The 16,490-nt window shown below is 39.7% G+C and overlaps 1 long non-coding RNA gene across 1 annotated transcript in view; it reads right to left on the bottom strand.

Annotated features, from left to right (window-relative positions):
* Positions 1-11,642: 11,642 nt before the first annotated feature.
* The window catches only part of LOC148352824 (uncharacterized), a 38,248-nt gene continuing 33,400 nt past the window's right edge, over positions 11,643-16,490 (bottom strand). The window contains exon 4 of the long non-coding RNA XR_015852775.1: positions 11,643-11,898. This is a non-coding gene — a long non-coding RNA (uncharacterized LOC148352824). The remainder of the gene's footprint in view (positions 11,899-16,490) is intronic.

The following is a 16,490-nucleotide window of genomic DNA, read 5'->3' as shown; positions in this document are numbered from 1 at the left end:
ATGAGAAGCGGCTATTATTTACCGCCGTCGTGTTTTTATCGCGGGCCGACATGATGTCTCACTTTACTCCGGGCTGTCATCCGACGCATCCGTCCTTCTGGGCCGTATCAGCCGCAGTGCATAAAGACCCACCGCGCTTTCATTTTTATTTTCTCCGGCTGGTTTGTGTTTGCTTGCCTCTGGCTGTGAGGAGCCGGAATTAAATATGACGATATGAAATCAAGGAGAGCGTGATAAAAGTCAAATTCATTAAAGGGCCCAGGTACTCTAACCCATCCCAGTGTCTCCGCCGGGACTAAATGATCAGGTGATCATGGTCTTCATTTGTTAAATCAGACGCGAAATTCCCTGTGCCATTTAAAGGAGCAAATTTGCTGTAATATAAACTGCTACTTTTGCAAAGATGCAGCTACATGGTTTCTACAGCTTAAGGCAAGTCAAATTCAAAGTCAAATTTTTAGGAATTTTTAATGCCTTTTGAAATCAAATTTAAGACCAAGTCGACAAAAAATCAATTGAAACCAAACAAATCAAAAACCACAAACAGTTCTTGCACACAATTCATCACAATGCGATAAATTAGTAAATTCTAAAAAAAAGACAATAAATAGATGTTACTGAATCCTTTTAATTCAAACAAATATATATAATAATAATATGATAATACATGTTTAGGACATTTTAATGCCAATTAAGGCCTTATTTTCAGAATAATGAATTTAAAGCCTTTTAAGACTTTTCAAGGATTCGCAGGAACCCTGAGCTAGTCTATGGACTTTTCTTCCAATGCAAGGAGCTGGTTAGAATAACAAAATATTAAAATCAATGAAGAAAAACAAAGATGAATTTGCTCCTTTGGATTGAGAGAGCAATCACAAATTTTAGTCTTTCAACCATTCTTTGTGTGAGAGCCATATTGATACTTTAAGCAGTTTTTAATATTTGACCTCAGACCCCCCACCTTCTAAGGAGAATGCAAAGGATGCCAGTTCATTGTTTTGACGATTATGCCTCACTGTTGTTTGTTTGTTTTTACTATTATAAACTGTTTACATCAATCGTGTCACTATTGGCCAGTAATGTTGCTGTTCTTTGATACTTTAGGGCAGATCTTCTTTTGTAACCTAGATTTAATCAAATAAAAGGTCTTAAATAAGGGCTTTTAGAATTTGGCATTGTAAGCATTTCTTGTCCAGTCCTCTCCTGTTGTTTCTGGGAGTTCAAAATCGATTGAGTCTTCTCCCCTTATTTTGAGTAGCTACTAAAATATCACATATTAGTGTAACCCCTCATATATTGCGGTTAGTAGGGACGATAACCCACTGCAATAGGCAAAAATCTTCAATGTGCCCACCATTATTGACATGTGCTCGGCCGGCCCCGGTTTTCAGCAATAGTTGACCGGGGATAATGGATCGCAGCCCCACAGATGCTGTTCATTTTAGGCAGAATGAACTGGGAAAAAGAGTCGCCACATCTGACAAAAACTTGCTATCTATTCCCCCATTCTCAGCAATAGTCGAAACAGGGAAAATGGCAAATTGTCAAAACAGTGCAGTTGATTGTAGGCAGACCACAATGGCACGCTTCAGCGGCCCAAAATGCGAAAAAGAATTGCTCCACCGGCCCTTTCTCTCAGCAATCGTCAATGGCTTACAGCTAAAGCAGTGCAGTTAATTTTAGGCCGGGCACAATTGCACGCTTCAGCAACCAGAAACTAAATAAAGCATGCTCTGCCGGCAACTGCTCAGAGCAATAATTGACCGGGAATAATGGATTGCAGCCACAACCGTTGATTTTAATTCAGGCAGGCCAGAATGGCACACCCTCTGACCAAAAAGCCTTCTGCCCAACCCACTTACAGCAACATTGGATTTGGGATAAAGGATCGTGGCCGTACGAGTGCAGTTCATTTTTAGTGGAAATAACAGCAAAAAAGAGCCGCCAGGCCTGACGAAAATGGGCTCCCAATCGGATATTGCTGCGAGCACACAGACAAAAGTGGATGCAAATTTTAAATTGATGTTTCATTTACTGCAATTTCTCTTGAATCCGCTGAGTTTAAATCCAGCAAAATTGTTTCTGCATTCAAAGGCATTTTTTCCTAAATAATCTGTTGATGTACAAATATTCATATTTAACATTCAACAAGGATGACTGCTTATAGTCCAATAAGGTTTTTATATCGTTTTTGTTTTGTTTTATTTGAAAAAAAAAGATGTTAATTTAACATAGTAATTTGGTTTTAAGTCTTATTGTGAGAAAAAATAAATCTCCAAGCAGGCCAAGTGTTTACTTGTGATCACTCCCTGCCTCTTAGAAAAAAACATGTCTAATCCTCTTAAAGTAACGTTATTATAAAATAAGGGTCACTTTTTTTTAAATGTTTTTTTACATTACAGTTTTACGCACCACAAAATCTGTTTTTTTTGCCCCCCAATTGTCAATCCTTTTTTTATTCTATCAGAGCTCTGCCGTCTAATTAAATGTATTTAGCGTCATAAATATTCCATGGGGACAGGTTGACACCGTGAATTATTGTCTCCCCTCAATCTCAGACTCTCTCCATTGGCGGTGGAGAAGTTAGCACAGTGAAAGGTAAATAATAGAGCATTCATGACTTGGTTTAAAAAATCAGAGGTGTTTTTACTTTCTAATGTGATAGAAAAACAAGAAAATTTGATATTTATTAATTCATAAGATTTGATTAGGTTGGCAGGAGGTAAAGTGGACTTGGCGGGAATATTTGTTGATTAATGTAAGTTTAAAGATGTATTTACGGTTTGGAGTCTTTGCTACCATTTTGCTTGATTTGGATCATTAACATGAAGATCTGACTTTACGTGTGCATTGAATTAAAAGTTACAGGAACTCCTTGCGATATTGTGCTCTATCTTTCACAGTCGCAGTGCTTTTGGATTGTGTTATTTTTTAGATGGACTGTAGTATGCAGTACAGTAGATCATCGGGTTATGACATCCCTAACTTTGAAGTTTTTACGTTACAATATGGAATACAAAGTTTTGAAGCCCTTCATTATAGCATTTTGCACACCGTGCGATATAGCTAGCAAATTATTTCACATGCCCTAAATTGTACAAAATTAAAACTTTGCGTTATTCCTCCTTATGACAGAGCAAGTCACATACATGCTCATACGTCTCTCTGCTAATGGTCCACGTCATATAAGATGCTCGTCTATGATTGGTTTGTGTCACAGCATAGTGGATATACCGATATGCTCTTGGCTGAACTCCCTCCCACAACGCCTTTCTCTTTCTATTCAGTGCAAAATCTTGTGATTTGAGTTAGTGGGATAACAATACTGTATTTTTTGTACAGTATTCATGAGCTATGGGCTCACATGCAATGAAGCTAGAGGAAAAGCAAAATATGATTACCATTAAAACAAAACTTCTGATCACCAAAAAATAGAACGCACACATCGTTATCCTAGCTAGGGGATATCGCCGTAGGTTTTTATCAATTGGGACAATTTTTTAAAATGAGGAGGTGATTAAAGCAACAAAGGACTTTAAGGGCATGACAATCCTCACAATTACTAAAAGTTTGAAATCAGTTTTAATTCTAATCAGTCATATATATATATCCCTCGCTGCATCCATCCACAACCTCCACTATACCAGCTCAAGTCACATCACACCAAAAGTAAATTAAATTTAATTTTTCCTTTACATTTATATTGACTTGTAATGCTAGTAAATTATATCCACATATATATTTCACATGAGTAGCGCTTACAATGTACTATGTTGTTACTGGTGTTTAATAAAATTAAAATTTAATATCTCTCATCTCATCTCATCAGCTGCACCGCTTATCCTCAGTAGGGTCACGGGGGTGCTGGAGCCCATTCCAGCAATCATCGGGCAGTGGGGAGGGGACACCCTGAACTGGTTGCCGGCCAATCGCAGGGCACACAGGGACAGACAACTCACTTGCTCAGTCACACCTAGGGACAATTTGGACCGGCCAATTCACCTGAAATGCATGTCTTTGGAATGTGGGAGGAAACCGGAGTGCCCGGAGGAAACCCACGCAAGCACGGGGAGAACATACAAACTCCGCACAGTAAGGCCAGGAGCTGGATTTGAACCCACGCAGGATGTTCCCACGACCTCAGAACTGTGCCGCACACGCGCTAACCACTGCGCCGCCGTGCTGCCCGGTGTTTAATATGTGCATATAAATTTTGTGTTTTTCCATGAAATACCTGAGATTTGAAACGTATAACCGTTTCTATAACTCGCTGTATGTTATTTTCACCCAGCAGTCCCCACCGTAGAACGGATTAATGTCGTATCCTGGGGGTTTACTGTACTTTTGTTTGTTAAATGATGCTAACTGTGGCAATTTTTTGCTTAAAAAAAAGTTTTTTTAAAAAGTTTTTTTTTTTTTTAAATTGTTAATTGATTTTAACTATTACTGGCACGTTTTGGAACCTAACACCATGAAAACCTTAAGGAACCTTTTATTCAAGGTGCATATTTCTACAGATAGAAAAACTGGACAAACTGGGTACAAGTCCAGGAGCCTCTCAGAAACCTCTGGGGAGAATCCCTTCCAAAAAATGTCACCTCTGAAAATCAAAGCTTATTTGCTGCGCTTTTTCAATGCAAAAATAAATAGACAAATAAAGGTCTTTTCATAAACCATCGCCACAACAAATGCTCGCCAGGCCCTGGGCTTAGGGAGCAAGCGAGGATAAAAACGCTAATTTATCTAGTTCATTTTAAACATAGAGACATTTCCTTTCAATCCTCACATTTTGCCAGGATGAAAACCCATACATCACTTTTCTATCAGTAACACGTGTAATTGCAAATTTGCAAGAGCTAAGCTAATTTTACGATGGCGGAACACCTGTATTCATCTCCATATTAATAGAAAACAGGATGTATAAATCCCAATTTTGCTGCGGCCCGTGTCAGTGGAGCTTTTCCTTGAGGGAGAGAGTCCTGTCTACACTCCATTAAAATATCACCCCCTCCCCTTATCTACTTCACACCCCTTCCTTCTCTTGAACATCATTTTTACCACAAAATCGGACATCATGCTTATGGATACCATTCATTCTGCAACACACAATTTTAATATGGTCACGTAGATGGGCATCCAAGGGATACGTGACACTTATAGTTGAGTTATAGTATAATGTGCTCTATTTCTAAGACGTAATCATCAAATAAAAGCTTCCTAATCTCACTTAAGAGGCTTTATGGGCCTCCCCGAATTATATTTCCCATGCTTGTAGCTAAACTATGTTATATTACAAAACAAAAGCTTATAAAAAGTAAGAGTAGGAGTGATTACACAAACAGAGTGATACATATAACACAACAGTATTGCAACTGACAACATCATTATAAAACATTGTACCCACATCCCAACAATGACTAAAAAAATGTTGGACTACAAAATCAGTATAAGTAACTGCATAGCAACTGCAATGTGCTGTGCATTTTGGTGGACGAAATGGTCAAAAAAAAATCGCCATTCATGACACAAATTTGCACTCTTGACCCCTGTTCTCAGTAGTAGTTGATTGGGGGAGAATGGATTTCAGCCAAAATAGTGCAATTAATTTTCAGCAGGCCAATATGGCTAGCTTTAGTGGCCTGAACTGGAAAAAAAGCAATCTGCCGGCTCCTTCCTCAGCAATAGTAGAGATAACCGATTGTGACCACGACCGTGCCTTTACATTTAGGCACGGCAGAACAGTACACCTTTCAGCAAAAGTGCCTTTTGCTTTTCCCAAGGATTAGGGATAATGGATCACTGCTTCACAAGTGCAGTTAAAAATGCAGTCAAAAATGCACCTGCTCACAGCAATGCGTGTTTGGTAATAATGGATCGAGCCAGATAAGTGCGATTAAAATTTTGGGGGACAGAATGACAATAATGATTGTGGCTCCAAATGTGCATTTAATTTAAGGCAGAACAGGTGCATTTTTCCGGTTGCCAGGATTGGTTGATAATTGATTGCTGGTGCATGAGTGCAGTTGATTTTAGGTAGTAATACAATAACAGCAAAAAAGAGCTTCCAGGCCTGACACATATCCAATTTGCTGCCCTCCGCTTGCAACAATATGCAATCGGGGATAATGGATTGCAGTATTTTTGAGTATTTTTTGGGATGCTATAATGCCATGACATACAAAGCACAAAGTAGCATACTTGTTTTTCAGATTGTCAATTACCTCTTTACATGGCAACTAGAAGTCCGATCACGTCTCGGGTTCTTCTCTTTTGAAACTACGTACTATGGATGATCTCCCTTCTATTAAGTGAAACCCCAGATCCTGCTGCTCTTCCCGGCTCCTCGTCATTAAAAGTGGAAATGAGACCATTAAAGCACATGTCAGTCAGCGCTCCTCTATCCCTGCATGTCATTACACCAGGAAAAAGGAAGTGAGGAGCCGTTGTCAGGTCAGGCTTGACAAAGCTTCTGCGGATGTAGGTGGCCCACGTCACCTCGTTAGCAACAGCCCCAGTGCAGGTCTAATGAACTTAAGACAATGCTAATTAACGGAGTATTTTTTAGAAAGTGTCTGACAGCGTTTAAGCAACCCCTAATCCGACTGCTGCACGGCGAGCCGTTCTCCCTGCGCCTCTACCTGCCGGCACAGGCTGGGTCAATGGGGCACCTCCATTCCTCTGCTTATCGAGTCACCTGTGACAATCCTTTATGAAAGATAAAAAAAGGGAAGTCTCCGGTGAAACAGTGCGCCGCCTCGGCCGAGGAGTTCTCCTGGGAGCAGGTGTCAGGGTTGTCTATCAGAAAACTGAAAGGAGGAGAGGGGCATATTACCGGGCTCTATTGTATCCCGCTTATCATTGACTGATCGGCTCCATTTAGCCGGCTTTCACAGCGAATGAAACCACCTGAATAGATGAAAGCGAGACGGGCTTCCCGACAAACAAGGAATATTCATGGAGGATCTGCGAGGGAAAGATTAATGTATTAGAAATTAAAATAGGGACGCCCCCCCCCAGACGTATGATCTTGCTCTAACACTTGGCCGGACCTGTGTCACTCGCCGCTAGCGCCTGAAGTCAGCGCGTGCCGCTTGCCAAGGTGGAGAAAAATCATTAAGCTCCCTGGCATTGTGTGAGCAGAATAAATCTAACTTAGCCCTCCGCCGCTGCTAGCTACTCGAATCTCCCCTTTGTTGCCAATTACTGCCCTCAGCAACCAGGGATAATGGATCACGGCCACAACTGTGCATTTCATTTCAGGCGGGCCAGTACGGCACAACTCCTGGCAAAAGGGCCTTCTACCAGTCCAAGGAAGTATAATAATGCCAGAGCTTGTGTCGCATAAAAACAAATATACCACTTGAAATTTGTCCTTCTCCTGCAGTCCTGTTCAGAATTAAGAAATGTTCAAATCACTGATGCCATCTTCCGGCTTAAGTCGTCATTGCAGCCTCTGGCTAGCTCCTTATGTGGTGCGTGCATGCTCTACTTTTATTTTTTTCATCTTTTTTGGGGGTTTTGGTTGGCGTTTGGAGTGTACTCGAAACCGCTATTTTCACCATTTTCATGCTACACTGAGAAAAAAATGAACAAGCATGAAATCTTATCAAACCCCCTTACCCCTCACTCCCCATTCCTCCTTTCTAAGGTGTTGCTCATTCTGAACAGCATTGCTCAAAACAAGACAAAAGCAGATAGACACGGTGGGAAAAAAAAAAAAAAAGAGTATAAATGCTCTTTGAACTTGAACTTGAGTAGGGCATTGGTAACACATACTAAATATATACTAAAATACTCTTCTTTCGACTTTTAAGGACACCTGAAACGACGCACATCAGCTTTGTAATCATTTTGGGCTCATTGTGAACGTCAGTTTGAACATAATTTTTGTTGTAAATAATGTTTTCAAAAGAAGGTGCGAGCAAAGTTAATTTGTAAAAATTTCACAGAACCCTGAAAAAAAATAAAAATAATTATATATATATATATATATATATATATATATATATATATATATATAAATCTATATTACAGTGAAGAAATTAAGTATTTGAACACCCTGTTATTTTGCTATGTTTTCCCACTTAGCAATCATGGAGGGTCTGAAATTTTCATCGTAGGTGCATGTCCACTGTGAGGGAGCTAGACTAAAAAGAAAAATCCAGAAATAACGATGTATGATTTGATTTTTTAACAAGATATTTGTGTGATATGGCTGCAAATAAGTATTTTAACACCTGAGAAAAAACATCTTAATATTTGGTACGGTAGCCTTTGTTGGCAAACGTTTGTAGTCTTTCACCAGGTTTGCACACACTGCAGGAGGAATCTTGGCCCACTCCTCCAAACAGATCTTTTTTAGATCAGTCAGGTTTCTGGGCTTACTGTGTTTCTTCAGCTTCATAAACAATTTTTAAGTCAGAGCAAAAAGTGCCATGATTCTAATTTTATTTCCGAGCCAGAAGTAGTCATGGAAAGAGCTACATCTGGCTTGCGAAACCATACGTTCCTGACCCATTTTGGGCAGAAATACAGTGAAGAATAAAAAAAGCAGCAAGCCCAACAAAAATGCCCTCTACCAGTCCCCGCTCGGAGCATTATGCAACCGGGGATAATGGATTGCTGCCACCCAGGTTCAGTTCACTTTTTGCTTGACAGAACAGCAAATAAAGAGCTGCCAGGCCTGATAAAAATGCGCTCCGCGATCGGGGGTAATGGAACGTGGAACATATTTCAACCTAGGAAGCACTGAGGGCACAGAGTACGAAGGTTGAAGTAGAATGTTTTTTTCTTAAGGGGAGACACATAAAATCTGAAAAATTTAGTATTCCTAATATAATTACAAATACATTTATACGTGATTATTTTGTTAGAAGTGTATTTATATTATATGACATTTAGGGCTATGACCACAAAAGTTTCCTGCAACTGAACAAAAAGGGTTAAAGGGACATTACGTATTATTTAGCACCCCCCCCCAGTGGTTAAACAAATGCTTGCTTGAAAAAAATATTGATTTAAAAAATAATCAAAAATACATTAAATATCACAGAAGCGTACATCATTTTAAAATACTCATAGCTCAATAAATTTGTATTTATTTTACAAAACATGAGGCTCACCTAGAGGGGTGCTGACATGATTTTTCGCCATCTTTTAACTAAAGATACCCTGAAAACCAAAAAGTTATCTTTTATTTCCTTTGTATCCCGTTTTTCTTTCTTTCCCTTTTTACTTTCCCTTCTTGCTTTTATTTTTGTATTTGTTCCTTTTACTTTCTATGTTTCCTTTCTTTTTTCTTATTTTTTGCCTGTGTTTTACCTTCTGTTTCCTTTTTTTCTTTTTTCCTCTCTTTTCCTTTTTTCAATTAAATTTTATTTTTTCCATTCATTTCCATTTTTTTAGTTTATTCCGTTTTTCCCTTTTCCTTCATTATTCCTTCTTTTCCTTTGTCTTTTTTTCCGTTTTGCTTCTGTCTTTTTTCCTCCTTTATTATTTATTTAGTTCTTTCTTTGCAAAATGCTGCACAAAAACACAGGGAATACATCCTGATTGCTGGTTACTTTTGAGTGGTTTGTAATTTTCCTAGTGATTTGTAGCACTCATGTTTGGTAAAACAACACAATACAGCAACATCTAGTGGTCAAATATTACTCACTGTCTTTTTTTGCACGGGGTTTTCCAATGATGAACAGTGACTAATTCGATTAATGTAATATAAACTAAAATGGGGGGGGGGGGGGGGGGGGGGGGGGGGTTTCGTATGATCTTGTTCTAAACACTTGGCCGGACCTGCTTGCCAAGGTGGAGAAGAATCATTAAGCACCCTGGCATTGTGTGAGGAATAATCAAACTTCACCCCCTCCTCTCCTTCACCGCCGAGTCCTTCCCACAGCACTGACAATGAATAATTCCGAAGCCATTTGCAATGTTAACGGCACCTATCTGGGGCCATCCGTGGCTTTATGATAAGAGCGTCAAATATGCATTTCAACAGTCTGAACAGAAGCCGCTCGGCCGGTGTTTGAAAGGACACCTGTCAGTCACCTGAAAGAGCTGTCAGTCTCCGACAGGCTAGCGTGTTGGCAGATCGGCACCCAAAAAGATAATCTTTACTCTCCCGGTTGGCTCCTCCCTCCCTCACATCCATTTGCAATAGACTGACAAGTGATTTACACCGGAAAATGGATTGTGTTGGAACTGAGGTATAAAGAGGAGAAGAAGAGGATGTATGTGTGTGTTTGGGGTTATTCTTTTAGGCAAGTAGCTTTAAGATAACTGTTTTTTAACCAATATTTGACTTGTAAATAATATAATTGTTTACAATTTTCTTCTTCTACCAGAACCGGTGAAAATATATTTTGTTAGTATTTATTAAAATGTGACACCACATACACTATTCTACATATGTATATACACTGTATTAACAATTTATGTAATGTAAAATATAAGTTTAAAATAAACTAATTGAAAAATTTTAAAATGTGTTCATACATTTGAATACAGACGCTCCCCTACTTACGACCATTCGACTTACAAAATGCGGTAGATACAAACGTTTTTTTCGGGATGTCGAAAAATATTCAGACATTGCTGTAAGTTAGATTTTGGATCGTGTGCACCTAGAGGACATTACTGTAGTACTTATTTTGGCTGCTACCGGCATGTGGTGGCGCTGTGGTAGGTCACCCAGCATCCACCCCGAAAAAGAAATCCACTTCCTCTTCCTAGTTCTTGTATAAATTCTATACTGTATCTCCAGCACGCTAAGAACTTTGACATTTTACTATTTAATATAGCGTGCATCCATTCAATATGGGCGGTGTAAAGTGTAAAGATGAGCCGAACTGTTTCTTTTGAAACGAAAGTGAAATAAGAAAGCTTGATGCGGTTGAGAAAATGGTCAGAACACTTTTTTCTGCCACTTTTTACCACAGAGGAGGACCTCTTGAACCGCATCTCCCAAAAGTAAGTTACACTTAACTTTATTTATCTTTGTAGAGCATATTATTTTATGAAATGTATTTTTTTTAGCACAAAACAATACAGGTTACTTATACAAGCCTAAAACATACATTCCATACAAAATATAACACTGAAGCAACTTACGAACAAATTCCTCTTACGAACGATCGTCCGGAACCTCGCTCATAAGTAGGGCAGCGTCTGTATACCATTTCTTAGAGATGTTCATAAATTTCAATAATTTTAAAAAGGTGCCTTGAAATTTTATAAAAATATGGTGCATTGGCTCAACACCTTTTTAAATGCATCAAATCAACTATCCTAAATACGATCTAGGCCACACTGAATGTCTTGTGTTACATGTGATGCTGTGGAGCACAGGGGGTCGAAGGTGACTTTGTCCATCCTATCTCTTGGAACAGACCATTGCATTCATTAAAAAATGGGGACTATGGATGAAAAAGTATTATTATCATCAATTTAATCTGTACTTATTGGTCTACCATCAAAAAACAAATTATAATAACAAACAACGCTAAAACTGCTTGATTTTGTCCAGAAAAACTCAAAAGTTTGGGTCGGTTTGTACAAAACAACCCAGAAAGTTGGATTACATTGATCCTAGTAATGGATCTGCCCGATTTTGACCACATTTTGGCTTATTAGTATTTTCAGAGTTAGATGGTGGTATTTGTTTATTTGTTGCTTGAACAAGTTCCCCTTTCCGGGCACTTGCTTGGCAAAGAAGCAAAATGCTTTATGCCTGAAGAAGGCCAGTCATTTGTTAAGCACCAGTACCTTGTGCGCCACCAGCTGTTGGTGGTATTTACAGCTGAGTGCAGGGAACGTGTTTGGGATGAAGCTCGGAGGGTCGGCGCCATGCCGGGCACCTTCCCACCTCCCTTTTGGCGACTCTTTCAGGCGAAGACAGGCCTGATAGGAGAAATGTAGGAAAAAATATTAAGAGTCCAGTCGGGGCATCCATGGGAAGGAATTGAGACGGGCAGCGAAATGTCATTAGTCGGGCGGCGTGCCATATTGCATGTCAAGCAGAAAAGTATGTCAGTAAGACAACCCCTACCTTTTCAGAACAAGAAGTGGAACTGTATTTAAATCACGCTTACACTACTTTGCTTTAGCCTTCAACATTCAGTAACAATCTACAAACACCTACATGACCAGTGATTTATTTATGTATGTATATTCTCTGTGTTACTTTTATATCTCTGCATTATGAAATGGCTGTAACAAAATTGTTTCAACATGAAAACATTTTTGTAGTGTATTTCACCAGGTCTTATGGACTGTATTGTTGCTAGAAGGTAATAAGAAGGCTGGGGGTGAAACAATATAACAAGAAGAATCTCAAAAAATGTCAAATGAATTCCGTGATTCCTTTTTTGTTGCGGTTTATGGCCAAAACCCTTGCTATATGCAAAAATCTGCAAAGTAGCTCAGGTGCTGTTCATTTTAAGCGGCAAGAACAGAATTAAAGAGCCGCCACGCATGACTTTCTTGGCCCCTTCTGTCAGCAAAAGTCATTCACCGGCCCACAATGGCTTTACTCCGGAATAGTCGACCGTGGATAATGTATCGCGGCCACAACCGTGCATTTAATCTCAGACAGGCCAGAACTTTGATCAGTCTCTGCTTGCAGCAATGTGGGAATGGGGATCATGGCATCATTGCAGCTGCACAAGTGCAGTTCATTTTAGCAGGGATCAGAATGGAGATTTTCATTTTCAGCTGAAATAGCCAGGGTCCAGGGGCCGCAGGCCCCGGCCAGGTCCAGGGCGGAGCCCGGTGGGGGGCTCAGGGGGGCAAACCCACCCGAAGCCAACGGCATTTATCTTATTTGCTATGTGAAAATTGCACTAGAATGAATTAAATCCAACAAAACAGAAACTATGTATTTTTTTCAGTTTTAAGATGTTTAAAACAATTGGGGGATTACAATGTTACAACCATCACCATTGTTGTTGTGTTTTGATGATGAAGATGGACCTTGTATTTAGCTACTAATCAACAATATATATGAAAATATATACATTAATAACCATTCATCATTAATTTGAAAATAGAATGCACAAACTGAACATGCTTAAAGAAAATACATGTCAGTCTGTGACAGTCTTCTCCAGCCATGACCACTTAAATTTATTCTTGATTCCTTTATCAATCTCGGAGACAAAAGCCTCGTCTTCTTTTCTTAGTATTTTCATATTTACTTTTTCAAACACTCATTTCACCGTTTGAAAAGACCGGAAGGAGCGCCATGTTTGAGAAAGCCAATGCTCTGAACAAACGCTCCGCTGATTGGTTATCAGCGTACCTATCGACCAATGGTAGGAGTCGATCTATTTGTTGTGTGTTATAGATCTAATGCGCTGCGCTTCTTTTTGCCGATTTTTCTCGCGATCTCTAACTGCTAACTTGGGGTGATGAAACACTCACGTATCATACCTCACCCCCCCAAAATATTTTCTCATCGAATTTAGACGATTTACGGGAATGACCTTTGGGGTTCAAAAACAGCGGAAATCCGCGGATCCGCGGAAAATTCTGATCCCTATTTTAGGTAGCAAAAATGGGTAAAAAAAGAGCTCTCACGCGTGACACGGGTTTGCCCCAATCTCAGCTGTAGTCGGACAGAGATATTGGTTTGCGGCCAAAACAGTGCCATTCATTTTAGGCAGCCCCCAATGGCACATTTCAGCAGACCGAATCAAAAACTAAAAAACCCTCTACCAGTCCCTGCTCTAAGCAATAGTCAAATGGGCATGATGGATTGCAGCCAATTCCATGCATTTCATTTTAGGCGGCCCAGAACGGCACACCTACAAACGACTAGTGCTGCAACAACGAATCGACGAAATCAATTAAAATCGATGATTAAAAGCGTTGGCAACTAATTAAATCATCGATTTGTTGTATCACGTGATTTATGAGCCACCAAGAACGTTAAATCAATGCAAATTAGAGTGCACACCATTTCGTTGTGACGCTGGGAATTGTAGTGCTGCTTTAGTCCAGCGGAGCGCGCAGAGACAGTAGCGTTTGACTATTTCATCATGAAACAAAGTTAACCATTTTTAAAGGAACAGACAAAAATACAGAGAAAAACAATCAGAAAAAAGTAAAAAAGAGATAAAGAAAAACAAAAATAATAATAATGACATGTTTAACTCTACTCAAGGGGCAAATTCTTGAGCATATATCATTTTGATATCGGCAATGTTTATCATTTTCCAAAATCTAACCCCCAAAAACAAATATGTCGAAAACATTTAAAAAGTGGGTTCGTTTGCATTTTTTGTGTGAATAAAAAAAATTACACCAAATGAAATGTACGATTTTTTCTTTTGTTTTGTATGATAAGCGCAAATTGAATATGATCTGTGGATAAGGTAGTAGGAAAAAAGTATCTAACATATTTGCTGATGTATAGCATACCTTTCTATGCTTTTTTTTAATTATCAAGTTAATTGACAAAAACTATATTTTTTTTATTGTTTTATACCATAGATATCGTGGAGCTGTCCAAAATTCAATATTGGATTAAATAGGAGGGAAATTAGAAATCCAATTCATCGATTAATCTAAAAAATAATCGACCGATTAATCACTACGACATTAATCGTTAGTTGCAGCCCTACAAACGACACACCGACAGACCAAAGTACCTCCTGCCAGTCCCCGCTTGCACCAATATGGGATTGGAGATGATGGATCGCGGCCGCACGATGCAATTACATTTCAGGCAGGAATACAGTAAAGAGCCCAATAAATGTGCGCTTTGCCGATACCTGCAATGCAATATGCGTACGGGAATAATGGATTGCATTAATGCCAGTGCAGTTTACTTTTTGCTAGACACAACGGCAAAAAGAACCGCCAGGCCAGGTAAAGATATCTCCACATCGCTAATTCGATTTTCTGTTCGCGGTATCTAAACTCACACTCACGCTGTAAAACGTACTTCTTAGAGGCAAACAAGACTGCGGGGAACAAAACCCCAACTCGATCCCACCAAGGACGCCGGAACGATTCGCGTTAAGAGTTAATCAAATGAAGTGAATAAACGAACAAAAGGGGCTCGTTATCCGGCCCCCGTCGCCGGCTCCTCACGCAAATGAACGTCAATAGATACTCGTGTATGGCAAATTATTCAGCAAGTATGATTCTTTGCAGCGGAAGAAGTCACCGGAAAGCCATTCACCTGAGTCCCAAACGAGGATGTAATTGACTCCTTCGGGAAAATAACTCAGCCTAACTACTGGAAATAATGTGTAAATTCAATACATTTCCTAATGAGCTCATTTGAGTTTGCCGCAATTATATCGGGTAGGATTCTGCAGCCGAGCTAAGGTGGACAACCACCCCCTTCCTATTTTTGCACCTCCCTCCTTTCTATTAATTAAAATTAGCATATGGGCCTGTCAAGCCTTCTCAGAGGCAGGTTGTAACAATGCCATTTAGCCCTTGCATCCAGCGATGCCAGCGCCATGAATGAATGCATGCGGGCGGGTAAATGCCTCCCCACCCCTAGCGACAGGGGCGGAATAGGACTGGCAGTACTGGCTCTGACGCACAAAAGGAGTTGCCTTTTAACAGCCAGGGCCTGGCCTCTGACCAGGGGCCATCCACATCAAGACTGCTTACGCTCCACTGTAGCTTCCAGCAACTGGCCTACCCACTCCCGAAACAGCAAGCGGGAAAAAAATCTATAAAGAAAATATGTGAAGAACAAAAAGAAAAAAATTGCGTGCCTTAGTTTTTTTAAAAACAATAAAAAGAAATAAAGGCAGTAGTAAATATGTCTTGACACCATTGCTTGCTGGCTTAGGTTAATGCACTAGAGTAAACTTAAAGGGGCAGTGTGTAATAATTCGCCACTAGATGTCATTGTAATTTAGAAAGGAGTGTATATATTTGATGAAAGCACACTATGGAAGCTCGAAGTACCGTATATTACCATATTTGTGTAATGTTTGATAAGTTGAAAAATATTGCTGACCACAATCGCTAAACATTGGATGCAACAGGAATCAAACCTAGGACGCAGCTGTGAGATTGCATATTCTAACCACTAGTCAACAGGTAATAAAGATGACATACAAAAAGGCATTCGATTCTATCTCATTATAACAGTATTTTATCATTGGTGTATCTCATGATAATATGGACTTTGAAGGACATTAAATAAATATATAGTAAATCTGTGACCTGATCTATGAAAATGAGTCACAGTAAGGCAGATAACAAATTTGGGTTTTTGGTATCAATGGAAAATACAAGGGGCAGCATAGCGGCGCAGTGGTTAGCGCGTTCTCAGGTGATGAGATCGGACCTCCTGTGTGGAGTTTGAATGTTCTCCCCATGCTTGTGTGGGTTTCCTCGAGGCACTCCAGTTTCCTCACACATTCCAAAAAAATGCATGTCATGTTAATTGGCCGATCCAAATTGTCCCTAGGTATGAATGAGAGAGCGAATTGTCTGTCCCTGTGTGCCTTGCGACTGGCTGG

This window comes from Urocampus carinirostris, chromosome 14 (genome assembly GCF_059441175.1).
Source record: "Urocampus carinirostris isolate Australia breed hairy pipefish chromosome 14, RoL_Ucar_1.0, whole genome shotgun sequence".
Lineage (NCBI taxonomy): Eukaryota > Metazoa > Chordata > Actinopteri > Syngnathiformes > Syngnathidae > Urocampus > Urocampus carinirostris.
The sequence above is the reverse complement of the archived record's forward strand: the minus strand, read 5'-3'. Positions and strand labels throughout refer to the sequence as shown.